Genomic DNA, 16168 nt, shown 5'->3' with positions numbered 1-16168 from the left:
ACACACCACCACTCATGGGTTAGTGGTCGATTCAGGCAGAGTGTGTTGCGGCAGGGACTTTGTTTGACTCGGTTGGTCCGCTCATGGGTAGTGTACGCAGTGATGGTAGAGATTCCTCCCATCATCGTGTACCGGAGATCAGGCGCTCCCCATTTATGATTTGGGGCGGGAGGATGGGTGTACTCAACATCCGTCCTCACGTCACTCAGGAGAGGCGGTGTGACGAGTGAGTTTATTGTGCACCACTCGGTCTCATCATTTATATGTGAGATGATTGGTGGCGTCGGGGGTGCTAGGGCGCATCATTAGCATCATAGCATTGATGCATTTATTTCTTGTGATTGTGTTTGTTGCATTTGTTTTGCTTTGGTTGGATGCATATGTTTGACATGCATACGAGTTTAGGACTTGCTTGACCCTTGGCCTGACGTTCTCTAGGAGTTACAACTTCCTCGCCTTTCAGTTTGCATCTTTCCTATATGTATGATTAGGATGTCGTATTCCATGTTTATTCTTTAGATATATCTTACTAGGCATGTATTGGTATTGGTACTTGAGTGAACTCACCCAGTGGACATTATCTCTTTCAGGGTGTTATGGTGTCGCTTGAGTATCTGTCCTCCCCACGTCCATCGAGAGACCGTCAGCTTGTGTTTATTTTATTTTACTATCTGAAATTTGTGTATTGATTTGTGTTTTTGTGTGTGTTGTATGGTGTAAGTCTAAGTAGTTTACCAGATCATGTGTATTGTCTATCAATTTTATGCTATGTTTTGGTATATGTTCATATTATGTGGCTGATGTATGCCTATAGAAATGCTTGGTTATCGGTAGGCGAAATGTCTTCTTTATTAAATTTCTTGAGACCGAGGACTCTCCGGGCGTGACAATAAGTGAGATGGCAAGACCAATGATGATGCTCATCATGGGTGTGCCACCTCATGGAGGTTACAAGCCTCCTTTCCATTAATGTGGCCGACCACATTAAATGAGTGGGAGTTACTCAAGTGGCCGGCCACAAGAGGATGAATGAATGGGTAATTTTCATTGAAGACTCATTCACTCCATCTTCTTCCTCTAGCTCTCCCTCTCCTCTCCTCCTCGGCTTGGCGAACCACACAAGGTGCTAGCACACCCTTTGTGGTTTTTCTCTCCACCTACGTGTCCGTGTGGATACTTCTAGAGGGTATCTGTTTGATCTGCGACCGAGACGCTTGAACGGGGGAACGAACGCGCTGGCGGGAGGCTGACGGCCGAAAACCCAACGGTATCGAGCCACGTGCGAAGGCAGTCTGAATTTGTGTTTTAAACCTTTCAGTTCTGTAATATTCTATAAATTTTGATTTTTATAGTTTTAAGCGAAGCGAAGTGTTTTGACGTGAACCGACTACCAGGAAAATTTTCCAAAGCGGCAAGTTTAGCCCAAAATTTTTTTTGGGACAACGGGCTAAAAGGCGGCTGTCGCAATGGAACCCTACGATGGTTAGATCGCCGGGAGAGCGCTGCCCCTGGCCCGGGGGATTGGATTCTGCATAGGCTTAAGCAGGCCATAGCGAAAAATTGTACTCGTAAAATTGTATAAAATATATAAAGAAATACAGAAAATTATAGAAATATATAATTTTGAATTATATATTATTTTGTGATAGTCATGGCCCAAGACAGTCGATTGGATAATTAGGTGTTGTTGTTCATATCGGTGTCTCGTGATGTGATGTCGTGTTGTATTTTATTTTTTTTTTTGTGCCTTTCTCTTTTATTCTTGTTGTAAATTAGATTTAGACTCGAATGTAACTTCGAGTTTCAAAAATGTAATTGAGCGGGTCCACTCGATACGGAATTCTGAGGAGGGCCGGCAGCTTTGAAGTGGTCGGAACAGCAGGAAATTTGTTGACATTGGGTTGACCATCCGGTCATCTCATTGGCTTGAGAAGATCGTGGTGGATACATGAAACATAATCACAAAATTATTTAATTAATTGCTTCTTGTATGTGATGCATGCTAGTTAATTAAGTAATTAATTGGTGCCCTAGCGATTAGATTAGATCTAAGTCGGACACATGATGCCCTTGGATTAGATTGGATCTGTCGAGCATATGATATATACCCACGAATAGTAAGGGTCTACTAGGATACTCGGTATCCTATATTGCAATATAATTCTACTAATCTATAGGCAGAAAATAGACAATCAAGTCTCCAAAATACCTGTCATCTAGTAGTAACATCTTGACTAATTTCGTGAAATCATCTCAAATATAATAAACAACGGAATCAAAATCAAGTAATTATAAGGGTTGATTCAGAAGGGAACGCCTCGTGGAATACACTCCCCTTTTGCTAAGGAGTGATTTACATCAAGTCTAGGTCAATATAATCTCACTAATATATATGCCCTCACTCCAGTGTACAACTATACTACCTGTAATATCAGCGCCCTGCAGGCATGAGCCTAAGTATATAACCATACTATAAAATAAATTCATGAACATAAGCTATAAGCCTAAATAACAACAAGGGTCTATAGAATATTCAATATCCTACACTATAGTACGAAATAACAAACACAGGTTTAGCAAGATGCTTAATATCCTATACAACGGTATGATCATCCTAACCATAAATACAAACTCAAATCACCTACTAGGGGTCTATCAAAATATCCAACGTCCTATACTATGATATGATAATATTATGCACATCTGTAAGCACAATCATAAATATCAAACATAACTATCTAGCTATCGACAATAAATCAATATATAAGGACAAACATTAAGGTATCAAACTCAAGATCCTGTATGCATGTCAAAAATAGGTATCCAAACAATATGCAGCATCTGCCCCATGATTAGTAGGACACAAGAAAGCATGATCATGCGTAAATGATGCATCATGCATGGTGTCATGCAATCGCCGACCCCGATGGCTGGTCCCCGGTGGCGTTGATCCCATCACACATTCGAGAGTCGAGTGGTGTGTGACTGATTTTGGTTTGAGGACCTCGTGTGGAACTACCGTCTACTGACCCGGCCCGAGATGAGGAATACACACCTCCATATCCTCCTACCCCAATGATAAATGGGAGCAGTGATACTTGATTGATACCCTTGCCCGACATAAAAATAACAGGAGGAGATCTCATAACGTGTACACTGGAACGGTAGGACCCATGGACGGTAGTTTTCCCCGGTCCCCCGAGCATCCTACACGCAACACTGCATCACACCACTAACCCGCGAGGTGGTGTGTACACAGATCCAATCGCATACGCTCGACATGGCAGTCGCAGCTATGGATTACAAAGATGAAATGCAGATAATCATGCAAACAAAAAATCTCTAAATATCCTTGACCTATCCATATATATAAAAGTGCATCATAGGTCAACGCGAATCAAATCAAATCAAAACAGACAAGTATAAAACCTAGTCACAATATGGTGAAGTATGGTATATCACTACCCCTATAAGCATGTATCAACAGCAGGTAAGGAATACATGAGATGAAAAACAAGCAATCAATCAATCATGTATAGTGATTAACCGAAACAAATGAAGAACATAATTAATGCAACTTATTAAATCTACTATATATATCAAATGACATAAGTCAAAACACTATAGAATAAAGGTCCATGACATATCGAGATACTGTCCTCGTCACAGGTCAAGGTCGAGATGTGTGAATACTAATCAATCATACATTTTTATTTAGATACAAATTAAACGAATAGCTAAATAAAATCCTTAAGAATAATTTAGGAAAAAACCATAAATCTGGACCTTCCTAAATTAAATCCAACAATTAACTAAGGTTAATTTCCTTTAACCCTAATCATAACATTAGATTAAAAGTCTAAAGCTAATCCAATCTACCTGTTCCCAACATAAACATAATCAATCTACACGAAGCTCAAAACCCTAAACCTTACCTCAATATCCCAGTCGTGGTCACTGATCTACTGCTAAAAGGAGTGGCTGCTGGACCAAGAGCAGCCCACAACACCCCAATTTCCAGATCCACAAAAACAGCACAACCTTCTACAATCATCAGATCGAAAGGAATCAAAAGGTCAACACCACAAACAAACCAGATCAACAATTAATCAAAATCCTTGCACCTACAAAATTTCCAACCAAACTACACCTCACCGTGGATTTGATACAGGGCACTAGTAGAGCGGTAGTATGTGTCAGTATCCGCCTACAATAGTGGCGATGAGTGAGACTAGGATTTGAGGTCAACGACAACGACATTTATGTGTGCGGCAGAGACCGACCGACACAACACCCTCCCTCCGAACGAAATGAGGCAGAGATTTTGGACACGTCTTGCTGAACACAGAGGCCTCTTACCGTTGGGACGCCGACGAAGGGTGAAGCGGGCGAAAGAAAAGATGACCGCAGCTGACGCCGCAGTAGTTGCCCACTCGTCCCAGTCTCTCGACGCTGGCCGACTGCCAAGGTCGCGCCTCCCAAGGGCTCAAGAAGAGAGAAGAGGGAGGAACCGTTCCCATGCGAGGTTCCGGTGGTAGCCGAGTTCCATGACAAAGGAGTAAAGTGGCCGGCTTCCGTGGGGCCAAAGTGTGAGAGGTTGAAGGAGAAAGAAGACTGGTGCTGCGTCATGTGACCTCGGTTAGAAGAGCAAGGGCGCAGACTGGGGAAGGCGTAATAAAATGAAGAAGGAATTAAATAAAGGATTAAATAAAAATTAAAAAATACACTTTTTCTCATTTAAATGGGTAGTAATAGGCCTCGCCATTTTATCGCTAGTCGTCATACGAACTCCAAAATTCTTATATCTTTCTTTGAACTTTCCAATGGAAAATTCTTAATTCATTTTCATCTATTATATAAATTATGGTTCTCCCTCACTAATCATTTCTGCTATTCATCAGCACAGTCTAACATCAAAGAGTATCGGTTATTACTCGTACGAATTAAATCCCTCAAGTAATTTGGATGGATGATCATGATCCGAGTCTAAATCCTCGTCGAACGATTGCCGCCATTTTGCCATCCGATTACTTTACTTTAACTTTATAGGATAGTGATTATAGTAGGCAATTGAGTCAAAGAACCTTTCCGAACCTACAGTAAGATTTGAAATCATCGGAGTCGACTCGGACATGCCGTTGGTCATAACGATAAGTACGACGCGAGTGAGGGGCAGACAGTATGGTCGCTCACTGCCAGGTTAGGCTCCGTCCGATCCATTGATCCGGGGCCGAGAGCAGAAGGATCCATGGCCTCAAGGCTTTCCTGAAGGATCCCTCACCCCGGCTTTATAGTGAACTCGCAGCTTACTAACACAGGTCACAAACTCTAGCCGTCTGGCCCGATGAAGATCACTTCGCGTCTCGCGACGCGACCTTCCGATGATCGCCGAGGACCAATGACGGAATCCTGCGCTGACTCAAGGTCTCGCTCCAACTCATCAAGGTCGGGTCAACGTGTGTCCGAAGAGTCTTAGCAAGCATGGCGAATGGTTGCCATATCCAGAAATGTCATCCCCACCCAGACTTCTCTCCGCTGCACGAATATAACACTAACACATGACCAGCACCTCAATCCGAATGGTCCGGTCCTCCCACATCTCAGTCTTGGAGCGTCAGTATTGGCGGGCTGCCTGAAACGGATGACACTCGCCGCAAGGCCGAGATCCGAGGCATACATGGTATCACCACCATGGAACACCATCCGCAGTCAGGAATCGATCAGTGAGATGCGGAACCAATAAGAAAAGTTTTGGTTAATCGCGCGAGCATGCCCAAGCATATTTCCTCACGGGTTCCCTCATGAATCGTGTAATCCCACTTCCACTCGTTCCAATAATAGAATCCATCAAGTTCCCAGTGGAATAGGAATCCGGTCATGTCGGACAAGACATTCTAGCTAGACTACAAGCTATCCACATACTGTACGCAATCGAACCGTCGGCATACGATATGCTCCTTCACCCAGAGAATCGTATAGCGTGCACAGAGAGGCGGACCTGGGGCCATAATCACTCGTCGCCACGTCGCCTACGTCGTCGAAGTCGCTCCTCCGGTGCCGCTCGGTCGGCATCACTGCTCACCTCTCGACCTAGTCCGACCGGGCGCCCAGCACAATGGATCAACCAACGATACAGGCCGCCTGAACCCGGCCGAAATCACCAGAATACATGCATCCGCCCTCGCCTCCTACCACCTCCAGATGGTTTCAGGAGAGAAACCCCTCAAATCCGTCCGGTGATAAGTCGATCCAGCCAAGTTCCCCGACTTTCACTAAAAAAAGCATAGCGCTTAAAGGCTGTCTTTGGCACTAAAAGCAAAAGCTATTAAGAAGCTTTGCTCAGACAGCGTCCAACAACGCGCAAAACGCGCGTCGTCCGAAGACGTTTTTTTTTAGCAAAGCAACAAAGCGTGTCGTTTTATCTTTATGCAGAGGCGCGTTTATGAGCGTTTGGCGCTTTGCATAAGACAGTTTTAGCTGGCGCTTGCGCGCGTAGTTACATTTTGCAAAGACAACACCATTACAACGCTTTAAAAAGTCGTTGTTGCTTTTACAAAAAGACAATATGATTTTTTGGCAACGCTTTAAAAAGCGCTAGTCGCTTTAAAGAAAACAAAAAATTATCAAAATCATTATTTTTATATTTACTTAAACTATTATTTTCTTTACCATGTCTAGATTCAACTCATATAATCAACTCCTGCTAATGATTTCAAACTCATAAAATAATAGAAATCGTTGAAGTAATATTAATAATTAATTACATGAAAAGCTGTGTAAATATCAAAATTTATACCACCTCGCTTCAAAGTGTTATAGTGATAGTTATTCACATATAAACAAAAAGAGCACAAAATCTATTTTGAATAGCTATAACTGCTTAGCCAACAGTCTCTGCTTACTCAATAATCGAATAACACACCGAATACTAAAGCAGCCAACAACTGCTTATTCAAAATAGTATGCAAGAGTTACCTAATCCATACGCTTTAGTGTAATCGATCAATTACTCATCCGTGACGCCCTTAGTGTAATCGATCTCACTGTCCTGTATCCACCTACAAAAGAAACAAAACAAAACAATCATTACTGATGAGCATATATGAGCATTACTGATATGCCATATAAGTTAATAAAACTTGAACATGCAACCTGTTTTCTTACAGTAGCCATATAATTTAATAAAACAATCATTACAGTAGCCAACAATCTGGTTTTTTTAAAAACTTGAACATGCAACCTGCAAAATAAGTTAATAAATAAATATGGACTACGCAACCTATTTTCTAAAGCTTACTGATCTACTGATCACATGCATCCACAATACGATCCAAACCTGAAAACCAAACAAACAAAAGTTTTTTTTGCTGCAAAGCCTAATTGTTATATGTATGTATATATATATACATACATATATTGAACCCGTTGAAAAGGCCCAGAAATTAAGAATAAAAAGCTTGAGAATACTACCAAAAGCTAACTGATATCAGAGACCAAAACACCTCCAAAATTCAGCAATTCAGATGGACAACAGCTAAAGGTTGAACCGTTGAAATGATCAAGAAAAGCAGCTGTGCAGTGTTGCTGGGGAAGAGAGAGAGGGAGACAGAAGTGGATGAGGGAAGCAAGTGAATGTTGCAATCCTCCACCATTCAATACATACCCACAATGTACAGAACCAACTCTGACGTCGCACTTGCCGTCTTTTCCCCCAATTTTTTTCCCCTTCTCCTAGCAATTTATCCCGGAATTCTTACCTCCTGAGTATAAAAAAAATCCTTTCAATTGCATACTCTATATTTACTGTCTACCCGTGGTAAAGTCAATATATTATCACACGCTCCAGCCATAGCCGAGTTGATCATCACGATAAATTTATAGAAATGAATAAAGGTCAATTTCTAATGAAACCGACATAAATATCATCTCATGTAGTGTCCTGTTCGGTTTTCTGATTTAACCCGGGGATACCTTTCACAGAAAAAAAAAAAATTTATCGCTGCACGCTACAATCCTTGAGTTCTGTGGAGAAGATTCCTCTAATTGTGGGCTGCTTACGCTAATGGTTCGAGCTTTGTCCTCAGAGGGGAAAAGTAGGATAAAAGGAGGGTATGATTTGAGAAGAATGATGGGCCTCTTGATTTAAGTTTGTCAAAGGGAAAGAAAGGCACCAGCTTTTTAGATTACATTAGAATGATTGGGCAATTGAGTGAATTCACATGGACAAACATGCATAGTTAACTATCATCACATTTTTTTAGGAACCTTATTATATATTCTGCTAAGGTTTCCTCTCCTCATACACTAGTTCAGTTAGCTTGACAGTGACAATGTATCAGCTTTGGTAATTCTATATTGGAGGAAAACAAAAGAAGAGAGAGACTAGGAAGGGGAGACCTAATTCAATTCCATTGTTCTAATTTGTAGTGGTTGTGTTTGCTATTGACTAGTCCCCTTCATTAATAGGCATTCAGTGCAACCATTAAAATGAAAATCCTTAAAAGTACATGTCTTACTTTTCTTTCCATGCAGTCTGGCCTTGAGTTACTATATATGCAATACGGATTGTTGAAGTGTTCTAACTACCCTAAGGACCACCTTCTCTAAAGGGTCATCTTTGGCTATGAATTAATCTCTGAAAAAACAACATAGAGATCCAAGCATTCTCCAATAGAAATGCTTCTGAGAAAGGTTTTCAAAACTCTTATAGAGAATGCCAACATTGTGAATCAAATAAGATTGAAAAAATAGTCATTCTAAGCTTTTCAAATGGAGAACAATCACCCTTAATGAAAATTTTAAGAGTTCAGCATAATCTAACAAATATGAAGGGGTGAGGGAACGCACCTACTCATAAATATGATCTTGTATACATTCTGCCAACTCCGATCGCACCTCATCAATTTCTTCTCGAGAATACTCTGCTTGTGTGAACTGTGAACATTAATGAGGAAAAAAAATCAACATTGACTTTGCATATTTTAAATAGTTTATTTCAAATAATTTGAGACATAAGCAAGTAAACATTACTATAGATGGTAGTGAATCTCTTTCGATAATTTCAACTTCTTCAACAATTTGTCTCATAAATCGCATCACATAATAACCACATTGTTTGGCATCTTGTTGTCGAGGAGCCTATGGAAATTAGAGACATATTATTAATGATAAACATACACATTAAAATATATGTTATATGTAATTACACATACCTTTACTATTACCCACATAGCCTTTTTTCTACCTTTCCTTCCCTTGTTTGAATTAAACAATCTTAAGGCCCTTCATGCGTTAATGATTTTTTTATATATGAGTTTTGTATTAACATAAATGCTTAATAAAAAAGAAATATGAACTCACATTTCCACTATATATTTCCAATTCTCATCATGAATGCGGTGCCTTAGAGAATCCAACAAATAAATAATTTCATTGTAATGGTCAATAACAGTGAGAATCCAATGGAAACTATGCAACAAACACATAATTAGTGCATATAATTCAATAAATTATCAAAAGACAACAATTGAAAGTGATGTTTTAATTCTTACTTACCCGATATTACATGGCACCAAAACAAGTTGATCTACAGATGCACCACTTAGCCTGCCTGCCAAATGACTTGCCCTTTGGTTTAGCCTTTCAAACTTACCTTTTTTGTCATGTGCACTGGTTGCCATATATGGGATTTTATGTGGATTCACAAATCTGAATTTTTCTTTCTTGTTATCTTTCAGCAGTTTTTTATAAAGATACCTGCCATTGCAAACATAATAAAAGGAAGAGGTAGATTGAAAAATGAAAGTTATTCACAAAATGGATGATTAAACAATTGCAAAATCTAAACACTTACCATATGTAGGCAATTACACAATTGCCTGAAAGGGGCTCCAAATGATACAAAGGAATGATGTCCTCAAGGTGTAGAACAAGTTCATAATCATCATCAAACATGTCATAATCAAAACTCACTGATATATATCTGCCATCATCTAAAGCACGCTTACTATAACAATATAACATATGTAATGCTCTTGGGGCACTTGTTGACAAAGTATGTTTCTTTTTTGGTTGTTCAAGCTTCTTCCTTCGAGGCTTCTAATAATTTCAAATCATGACAGTTAGATAGGATGATTAATAAAACAAGTGACAATTTAATTTGAAATAAAATCTAACAAATACCTCATCTTGGTTCACTATCAAGTGTTTTGGCCAAGCCACATGGGTTCCTACAGCATCACCAATTACTTCAAATTCACTTGGAATTGGATATGGCAAAGGTGCTGATTTTTCTACTGCTTCATCAATGGAGACTCGCATGCAATTATTTGGAAATGGAACACCATGAAGCATTTTATTAGATTCATTGCCACAAACAATTGTACCATGTGCAACAATATTTGTGCTAGATTCCAATGTCAATGCAACTGGTTTTCCCTAAAATGTAAAAGCATCAGGTCAAAAATAGCAGCAGGTCACAAATAGCAGCAGGTCATAATTAATGCAACTAGTGTTATACCTGCAAAACATCGCCTTTGCAACTTTGAGCAACTGCCTTTGTCATCAATCGAACTATCGCACATAGTACCCTTTTTATACACCATTACTTCAAGGTTTTGTATACGTGCATCTTGCTCTAAAATTTTCTTCCTCGCCTCCATCAGCTCCCTTTTATGCTCAGTGATTACTTCAGCATGCTTGCATCTTCTACCAGAATTGAAATATATTGTTGGAGTGATATGACCTCCAATACCCCTCACACGGCCATTATATTCTTCAGTGTCAAGTGCTTTGGTATGTATATCCTCTTTGGTTCCTTCAATTATCAACTTACCCTCCCTCTTTTGTTGAATGTAACCATCCTGTCAGGCACATTAAAAAAGCATTATTACTAAAAGAATTATCAGTTCAATAAAAATAGTACTTTTACTTATTGTTATTTTGCTTACAATCTGTTGGATTTTTTTAATCAAATCCTCTCCTTCAAAACCACCTTCTTTGGTGACTCGTCCTTTCTTCCACATAATAGCTCTATTAATGTCTTCATCATCACATAATTCAGTCGCCTACAACAAGAAAATTCCAATAACAGTTAAATGAATAAAATTAGTCATTAAATGAAACAAACTCACATAAATTGATCATCAAATTTCAGCACTAGAACAATCAGGATTGTGATCAGGATTAGAGCCAACTGGCACAGTGAAAATTCAAATAATTTTATGTACGTGAATAAATTGGAGGGTTCATAAGAAAATATGCTAAAAAAATACTTACTATTTCTTCCGCAAATCGTGCATATCCTTTACGTGAAAGCCGATGAGGATACATGTGTTGTTTTCTTCTTTCTTTTTGTTGATCACTTAGTTTCTAGTTAGTGAGGATACATGAGGATACATGTGTTGTTAAACTTGAATATAAATAAACTAGTTTAAAAAGATTAAATTAAAAATCTTACCATGAAGTCTTCAGACATGCGACTAATCACAAACGACCTCCAAGTATCTCTTGTAATACCATAGTCAATAGGTGGCTCATCCAACTCCTCGGGTTTATCAAGCTTACTTAAAATGAACGTCTTAGTGAGATAACTTTTGTATTGACGCCACTTATTGTTTGCTGATTTCAAACAACCATTCTTCCACTTTGGGTCAACATTGTACATCAACTGTAAATCACAAAAATGGAAATATGTTAAAAAAAATTAAGACAAACAGTAAAAATATTATAATAATTGATAAATCATGCTAATTTACTTACATTAACTGATTCCCATATCAGTTCTTTAACATCACTTGGAACATATTTCCAAGTCTTGTAACTAATTTGAACCTTCTCTCGAGCCAGCACACCAATATAACTTTGCATTGCAATAGCTGCTTCTCCTATTGGTTGTCCAAGGTTATTGAATGCAACATCCTTTCTAACTCCTTGAATCCTTTGCTTAGCTAGCTTATCTAGGTGTGTACGACCTCTAGACATTCTTGTGGTTTGGGTGTTCGTAGAATCCAACTCTGTGTTACCATCCCAACTCTCGGTAGTGGCTGGAGTTTCAATTTTTTCCTTACCCTTAGCTTTTTTTGCATGCTTTCTAGAGGCTTTCATGGAGTCCACACCTTCGGCTAATCACAACAACATGATAAAAGTAATCATAGAAAAAAGTAAATATACAACAGATTTAAGATAAAAACTTCCTAGAAACGAAATCACTGCTAAAATTTATTTGCAGTAATATTGAAAACAATTTACTAAAAGACCTAAACTGTTTTAGAAAATGGACTCAAACTTTATTATCATATTTACTAAAAGACCTAAACGATTTATTTTGCAACCAGCACAAGAATAGTTATTTCATAAAAATTTCCTCTTTTTTTTCTTTTCATTTTTTTTTAATATTGCACTCAAACTTTCTTATCTCTCAACTCTATTTCCTTTCTTCAGTCTGTTTGTAATCTATCTTTGCAGGTGGCATGCAATTAACTCGTGGACAGTTGACCGAGGAAGTCAAGAAGAAAAAAAAATTTGTGTAATGTTCAAAACCTAGTGACTTGTTGCCATCCTTTAGAAGCGAAATCCACTCAACTTTCTTGCTTTGACTGTTGTGTTGGAGTTCATTTTTGTGTCAGATTAAACTGACCGCAATTATTGTCTAAATACAAACATTTTATGAATAATCAGAGCAAAAGCAAAAGATATTGGGCAAAAATTAAAAGAATATTTTTTTATTATAACAAAAAGGTTTTTTTTTCCATTTATTATAAAAATAATATCTTTTTAAAAAATATTTTTATTTTTTAGACAGTGTATTAATCATAGAAAAAAGTAAATAGACAAAGTGATAAAAACTAACCACAATATGAGAAACAAAACATATCAATATTGTCCACAACATATCATTCTTCAACGGTAAATAACATATCAATTTAAATTGTTTACAATACCATTATTATTCTCCACCCAATTATATTTGAACATTGGAATTTGAAATTTGGTGTAATCAACTACCCATATTTCTTCTATAACTCCATAAAAAATCATATCTCGACACAATAGGTTTTTATCCTTTGTACAACTCGTATACCATCACGCTCTTTTGTAGCATAAGTAACCCCATCAATCAAATAACTAGAGTACTTTAAGATTTGCTTGTTAGGTCCGCGAGCTATCCATTTCAATCTTTCTGATACTTGATGAGTGGAAGGGTCTACACGTGCAACCTATATTTTTTATGTGATAAATTGTTAATTATGTGAGTTATGCTCATCTTGTAACCACTTCTTGGACTTAGCCCTTTGACGAAATCTTGCATTCAAATATGCCATGTGTTCCCTAATAAAATTATTAGGAATAAATAAACCAATAGAATGTAAGCTAACCAAATGAAAGTATTAATAAGTTGGAGAAATTACTCGATATAGAAATCAATCTCCGCATCATTTGCCAATACGTAACGATGTGCTTGCCGCAACTCATCGTGATTAGTGGAGTGCACCATAGCACCCGATAATGGCTTAGTAAGTTTTATTTGTTGATGACTTAATGGGATCCCAATTGTGTGCACACTACAAAGATAATCTGAGCAAAATTCAGCAGCCTCTTCAGCAATATAACATTCAGCTATACACCCTTCAGGCCGATTGCGATTTCGCACATAACCTTTCAAAATCTTCATGTATCTTTCAAATGGGTACATATACCTATACCAAACTGGTCCACATAATTTCACCTCTCGTACAAGATGAACAGTTAGATTAATCATTATATCAAAAAATGATGGAGGAAAATACTTTTCAAGTAAACATAATATCGTCACAATCTCTCTTTGCATATCATCCAACTTTGAGACATCTATCACTTTATTGCATAACCCATTGAAGAAGAAACACAAGCGAGTGATAGTGTGTCTGACATGTTTGGGCAAGACACCACGGATGGCCACTGGAAGCAATTGTTGCATTAAAGTGTGGTAGTCATGTGACTTAAGGCCAATAAGTTTCAAATCTTTCATCGACACAAGATTTTTAAAATTGGATGAGTAACATGTCGGAAGTTGTATTCCAAACAAAGATTTCAAAATCTTTCTTTTCTCATCCTTACTAAGTGTATAACAGGCTGCTGGTAAAACGTTCTCTTCTCCCCCATCCTTGGTGCCAAATCTATCCTCACATTCATTTCCAAAAGGTCTAATCTCGATGCTACTCCATCCTTTGTTTTTCCTGGAATATCAAGTAATGCACCGATGAGACTTTCACAGACGCTCTTTTCAATATGCATCACATCAAGAACATGTCGAATGTGTAGATGTTTCCAACACTGAAGTTCAAAGAATATTGATTTCTTTTTCCAAGATGATTTTACATCATCCTTCTTCGATCAATATTCCCACTGATTTTTCCCCAATGACAATTAATTCTTTCAACTCTTTCAAAAACTTCACCGCCACTCAATGGTTTTGGTGCAAGAGTAAACTCTGGTTTCCATTAAATGCCTTCCTTTGCCTTCGATAAGGATGAGTTGCGGGTAGAAACCTTCATGGCCTGATATGACATTTTCCTACTATGCTCAACCTTTGTGAATAGGTTTCTTCACCACAAATAGGGCATGCATGATATCCTTTTACCATACATCCCGACATGTTCCCATATGCAGGGAAGTCATTAATAGTCCATAGTAAGACAGCTCTAAGCGAGAAAGTTTCTTGTCGATATGCATCATATGTTTCAACGCCTATATCCCATAAGCATTTTAAGTCATCAATTAGAGGTGCTACGTAAACATCAATATCATTTCCGACAACCATGGAGGAAGATTATAAGTGATCATTAACACTGGCCAACAACTATATGCAGAACTCATCGAACCATGGGGATTCATCCCGTCAGCTGATATGGCCAATCTAAGATTTCTTACCTCAGTAGCAAAATCTGGCCACTTGTGATCAACTATTTTCCAAGATGGTGCATCAGCTGGATGACGTAAGTATCCATCACGAAGTCTTTTATCAGCATGCCAAGTCAACTCCTTGGATATCTCCTTATTTCGAAACATTCTTTGAAATCTTGGAATAGGGGGGAAGTACCATAGAACCTTTGCAGGAACTCCTTCCTTTATCATATTTGTTTGGCCCAACTTCCACCTTGACATCCCGCAAGTAGGGCAATTGATAAAATCCTCATACTCCTTCCGATATAAGATACAATCATTAGGGCAAGCATGAATTTTCACATAATCCATCCCTAATGCACATAAGCTTTTCTTTGCATCATAAGAAGATAAAGGCAATTCATTGTCATCTGGAAGGATTTCTCCTAACAAACTAAGTAAGTCAGTGAAACTTTTATCACTCCAACTATATTTGGCCTTCAAGTTGAATAATTTCACAATTGCAGATAACATTGTAAATTTAGTGCATCCAGGATATAAAGGTTTCTCGGCATCTTCAAGTAGCTTATTGAATTGGGTTGGATTCTCGGCATAACTATCAAATGCAGCATGTACCATATCTATTGGGGTCCTCAGCAACATATTTTTGTTCATCTGGCCCTACTTGATCACTATCATTCTTTGAGTTCCCTATCGTAGCTCTTTCACCGTGTCATATCCATGTATGATATGTTAAATCTATACCATTACAATACATATGTGCTATGATAGTTTGTACATTTCTCTTCTTTAAATTACCACATTTTGCACACGGGCAAGGAATTGCGTTACGATCATTAGCATTTGTCATTGCAAATTGCAAGAAAGACTCTACTCCAAACTCATATTCATGTGATAGTCTATCCTTTGACATCCATTCTTTGTCCATTCTTGTAACAACTAAATAACCAACAATGAGCTAACACCTTCAAAAAAGTTATAAATAATATACAAAATATTAACACAAACACAAGTTTTAAAACAACAGATAATAAAGGAAAGGTAGATAACTAAAAACAAAATTAAAAATAACAATAGATATTAATTACAAATATTTTAGAATATCATCAACAAAATAAAACAGCAAACAACAGCAGATATTTATGAATTATGTTTTCTAGGCATAAGTCTGCTAATGCAGTGGAGATATTTATATCTCCCAACAGAAGTAAGTGGTTAATATTTTGTAAACATAAGGGAAAATTGAGTTTTTCACTTGTCATGAAAATCTAAACAGCTAGAGAAT

General features: G+C 37.9%; 1 long non-coding RNA gene across 1 annotated transcript; it reads right to left on the bottom strand.

Moving 5' to 3' along the window:
• Positions 1-8725: 8725 nt before the first annotated feature.
• LOC122032368 lies at positions 8726-9285 on the bottom strand. The gene is made up of 3 exons (XR_006126052.1): positions 9213-9285; positions 9031-9138; positions 8726-8934 (listed from the first exon to the last, which is right to left on the bottom strand). It is a non-coding gene; the product is annotated as an uncharacterized LOC122032368 (long non-coding RNA).
• Between the last annotated feature and the right edge of the window lie 6883 nt (positions 9286-16168).

Source organism: Zingiber officinale, chromosome 11A, assembly GCF_018446385.1.
Source record: "Zingiber officinale cultivar Zhangliang chromosome 11A, Zo_v1.1, whole genome shotgun sequence".
Classification (NCBI taxonomy): Eukaryota; Viridiplantae; Streptophyta; class Magnoliopsida; order Zingiberales; family Zingiberaceae; genus Zingiber; species Zingiber officinale.
Note: the sequence above shows the minus strand (reverse complement) of the source record. Positions and strands in the feature narration are given on the sequence as shown.